The 5,056-nt window shown below is 39.9% G+C and overlaps 1 pseudogene; it reads right to left on the bottom strand.

Moving 5' to 3' along the window:
• Positions 1-866: 866 nt before the first annotated feature.
• Positions 867-3,124, bottom strand: LOC121486607 (annotated as a pseudogene).
• Between the last annotated feature and the right edge of the window lie 1,932 nt (positions 3,125-5,056).

Below are 5,056 nucleotides of genomic sequence, written 5' to 3'. Positions count from 1 at the left end.
CTCAGCATCACCTGGAATCTGGCACACAGTAAAAGTTCACAATATGTTTCTGATGGAAAGAGCTGCCATTTAGTAAGCCACCATGACTCTTTGTAACTGTTGCTCTCAGGCAAATAATGTCATAGGAATGCTGCTGTAAATGTAAAGAATGATACATCTTGAAATTTTAACACAGCCACAGCTAGATTACCTTCTCAGTATCTGTTAATTGAAGGTTGAATAAAAGACTAAGTAAGGTCCTTACATTTTCAAAAACTATATAATCCTTGAAATAATCACACAAGTTCCTTTTCACAGAAAACATCTGCTGTGCCCACATGCCTAAACATTCCCAACAGGGATGGCTATTACCCAGGGAGGGTGGGAGAATGTGGATGGATGGACTCAATTAGCAACCCATTATTCCAGCTACTAAGAGAGACTGTTGGGAAGGTCTAGTTCTGTTTGCAGGAACACCAGTGTGTAAAATAATAGCAACTACCTTTTACTGAATGCCTACTAATCATTAAGCATCACTATAGGCACTTTACATATGCTATTGCTAATTCTCACAGCAAGTCACCCCAGATCCCAGAGTTAATAAGTGGGGGTAACCTGCTGAGACTGGGTAGGAAGTCAGAAAGGAGACAGAGATGGAGGGTTCAACCAAAGCCATGTCTGAAGAGAATGACAAGGTGTGGTTACTGTCCTCACTAAATATCAGTCAAGCTGATATTTATGTAAATGGTGACACAGAAGTAGAAATCCCTCAGATGGGGCTCCTGAGGCTATAGCCAGGGCATCCCATTGGCTCCACTTTCTCTTTTGTGCAGTCATCTGGAAATTTATAGATTCCAATTATTTTACTTTTCTTTAATGATTCTGAAAGTGGCAAATCTTACAAATATATGTTATTATGTCTCTGTTTCAAAAGGACAGTCAGAACAGAGAGTATAACTTTGATATTGATTTTCATGTAGTAAGAGCAAACTCTTTTTTGTTTGGTTTTTGATTAGCTCATTAAAAAATTTATAGTATGGGAACAAATTCTTATCTAGTTTTAAATGTGTTGAGTTGTTAGGTGCATTTTTCAAAGTTGTTTTAATGTATAGGGGGTGGGGAAGTTTGGCCCTTTTACATATAGGCAATCTGGATCAAGGCAAAAATTTGCAGAAGTTATAAAGAAGTTCAGGAGAAAGAGTTGACTGACAAAAGGAAAGGTGAGAAATTCCTTTTCCTTTTATTTTTCCACCAAGCAGTATGGAACCTTTATTTTTAAGGTAATTTCTGTACCTCTGGAACATGAGAGTAATCCTTTTACAAATGGAACTGATTACTAGAATAAACGACAACAAAACCAAACTGGCATTTGAAGTGAATCCACAGGAGTTTAAGCTTCAAATCCAGCCAAGAAGTTTGTTACAATCTCTTTTAGCTTAGCATCTGGCTGTTCTGCGATCTTTCCATCGGCCCTCATATTGCCCAAGAGGGCTTGGTGCTAGCTGATAACATGAGCCAAGAAAGCACGCTCAAACTTTGTGATCTTGCTGGGCTCCAATTTATCAAGGTATCCTCTTATGCCAGCATAAATAATGGTCACTTATTCTTCAATAGCCATGGGAGAACACTGTCCTTGCTTCAGCAACTCAGTCAATCGCACGACACGACTCAAGAGTTGTTAAGTGGCAGCATCAAGGTCAGAACCCAACTGGGCAAAAGCAGCAACCTCACAATACTGAGCCAATTCCAGCTTCGTGGTACCTGCCACCTGCTTCATGGCCCTGGTTTGGGCAGCAGATCCAACACGGGACACAGACAAACCGACGTTAATGGCAGGGCAGATACCTTTGTAGAACAATTCTGTTTCCAAGAAGATCTGTCCATCAGTGACGGAAATGACATTTGTTGGAATGTAAGCAGACACATCACAGCTTGCGTTTCTATGACTGGTAAAGCAGTCAAGGAGCCACCACCAAAAGAATCGTTCATTTTGGCTGCTCTCTGTAGCAGACGGGAGTGTAGGTAGAACACATCACCTGGATAGGCTTCACGACCAGGGGCCGGTGGAAAAGCAGACACACCTGTCGATAAGCAACAGCCTGTATGGATAAGTCATTGTAAGTGATCAAAGCATGTTTGCCATTATCTCTAGAATACTCTCCCATAGAACAGCCAGAATAAGGAGCCAGGTACCAAAGTGGAGCAGCATCAGAAGCAGTAGCTGACACCACAAGGGTGTACTTCATGGCATCTGCATCTGTAAGTCTCTTCACCAACTGGGCAACCGTAAATCTCTTCTGACCAACAGCAACATAGATACAGTATAACTTCTTCTTTTCATCAGTTCTGTCTTTGAAACGTTTCTGATTAATGATTGTGTCAATAGCAATTGACGTTTTGCCAGTTTGCCAGTCACCAATAATCAGCTCACGCTGAACACGACCAATTGGCACCAACCTATCCACAGCCTTGATGCCAGTCTGCATTGGTTCTCACACAGAGATTCGAGAAATGATCCCAAGGGCTCTCAGGCCAAGTTGCCTACGGGTCTTGAAACCAACTTGACCCTTTCCATCAATGGCATTACCAATGGCATCTACAACACGGCCCAACAGCTCCTGGACAACTGGAACGTCACAGTGGCTCCTGTTCTTTTTACGGTATCTCCTTCCTTAATTAGTTCATCATTTCCAAACACGACAACACCAACATTGTCAGGTTCCAAGTTCAGAGACATATCCTTTAAGCCTGAAGAACACTCTACTATTTCTTTGGCCTGAACATTCCTCAGCCCGTGTACATGGGCAATACCATCCCTAGTGCTTAGGGCATGCCCAGCCTCTTCAAGGTCGACTGAGGTGTCAGCTCCAAGAATACGCTCTTCAAGGATAGAGGACGCTACAGCAGTGCCAGTCTTCTGAAGACGAGTGTCAGAGGCATGGAGGTTCCTTGCAGCAATGAAGGATGATCCCAAAGCATTTTTGGAGACCAGCCCAGCCCACTGAGGGAGGGTGTGGGCCACGACCAAGGGGATATGAGAGCATCTCTGCAGCCTGTCTTCAGGTGGTTCCTCTGCTGCCACAGCCTCCAGACTGACTGGGGCACAACGGCTGAGTGGGGGAGAAATTCCTTTTCCTGAGGAGAAAAATAGTCATGCTGGGAAATGTGGAGCCTCCACCTTTGAAGTTTCTTTTTCTGTCAAACTAAAGAGAAGGATAGTTCGGAAAGAGAGAAACAAAATCCTCAGAGATTACTTCAACAACTAAATAGGGAGAAGCTGAGATGATGGACAGCTACCACGTTGAGAAAGGCTCCTGGGGGTCGTTCATCATGGATACTGTGAAACCGTATGTTTACACCCAAAACTGACACCTGAAGACATATAGATGAAGACTTAGAGGTTCAGTTTTCAAAGTTTTAGGAAAGGATTAAGAATAAGAAGGCAGAAAGGTGAGACAAAATTAATTCACTATATTTTGGTATTTACATGCTCTTAAATACTGCCACACTGATTTGCCCTGGTCATAATATACTACATAATTTTAGTTGCAAATTTCAGAAAAAAATACTATTGAATGGAAAAGCTCTTTGGACAGGGCCTATGCTTTATTATATCTTTGTAGCTCTCCACTTCTGTTCTTAGTCAGCCCACAGGAAATGTTAGTAAATGAATGGGGAAAGAAATTTGTTTTTCATTTAACCACTCCTTTGGGAAGCTTATCCATCTGAACTCTAGATGAGGAACCCAAGGCCCAGGGCCAAACTCAAAAGCCTTTCTTAGAACATGTATTTGCACATGTGATGCTTTTGGGTTGGAAATATGGACAACTGGAGAATACATGCCCCACCCAAAAGTATTCAAATTCAAGTTTAAAACTCTCTGCCTTTCTAACGGCTGTAGGTATGTATAAGTGGTTCTTGGTGATATTGATTGAGTGCCTACTATGTTCTGGGTGCTGTGAATTTTGATAACTCAGGCGGGTAGATAATGTGAGTCTATTTTACAAATGAAGGAATAGGATTATAGTTGTAAAATAACTTGCCTAAATTCACCCAGCTACTAAGTAACTCAGGTTGGAATTTGATCCGGGGTCTGTCCTTTCTACTTTAACCACACTGTTGATGGAATCCAGCTTGCTGGAGGTGTGAGTATGAGGAGACAAGCTTATGTAATATATTGCAAAGTGACAGCAAACATTTCATTTTACTTTGTTTTTGCACTTTACAATGATGGCACATGTATAATATTTTATTCACTTTAAAAGAAAAAAAAGCTTTACCACTGTTATTTTTTGAATTCACAATGTTCCCATGAGGAAATGAAGAGAAATTCTTCACTTTTAACATTTAAGTAAACAGAAAAACAAAAACCTAGAAGACAAAGGCTATAATGTAGTCTTTTCAAAGCAACCCAGCAAGGGAGCAATGTGAAGAAGGTGGAGCACAATGGCTTATGCTTCATAATTAGTGCTCTAACTACAACATATTGCTGCTATGCTTGAAATAACTGGGACGTCGTATACTTGCATCTCATTATTTGGAGTTTTGAAATACAATCTGAAAAAAAAAGATCTCTAAAAAAATAGAGACATTAATAGTGATGATTTATATTACAAAAGTTCTTTTAAGTCTCAAAAATATTTACTCTCTAGGGTTTCTTATATTTTGAGCTTTCATAAAACAATTAAATGCTTGTTTTTTAATCTATTAGGTATTTAGATTTTGAATTAAATCTATTTGAAGTACCTACAAAATAGCTTTTGAATCTATTAGGTACTTAACCTAATCCTGAGGTATAGGATCATTTCTCAAACATAGTGTGGAGATTTGATAATTAAAGAGCATTATGAAATAAAGGAAACCATCTTAGAACTAACAATAGCTAATAAATATTGAGAGTTTACCACCTAAAAGGCACTATACTAAGCATTTTATACTAATTTAGTGCCTCCAATAATTCTATGAAGGGGATATTATTATCCCAACTTTACAAATCTGGGAACTGTGACTCAGAGAAAAATTATTAGTAAAATTTTCAACCCTGGAGTCACATTTATAATTCTCTCTGACCAAGAGA

Source organism: Vulpes lagopus, chromosome 1 (genome assembly GCF_018345385.1).
Source record: "Vulpes lagopus strain Blue_001 chromosome 1, ASM1834538v1, whole genome shotgun sequence".
Taxonomy (NCBI): domain Eukaryota; kingdom Metazoa; phylum Chordata; class Mammalia; order Carnivora; family Canidae; genus Vulpes; species Vulpes lagopus.
Note: the sequence above shows the minus strand (reverse complement) of the source record. Positions and strands in the feature narration are given on the sequence as shown.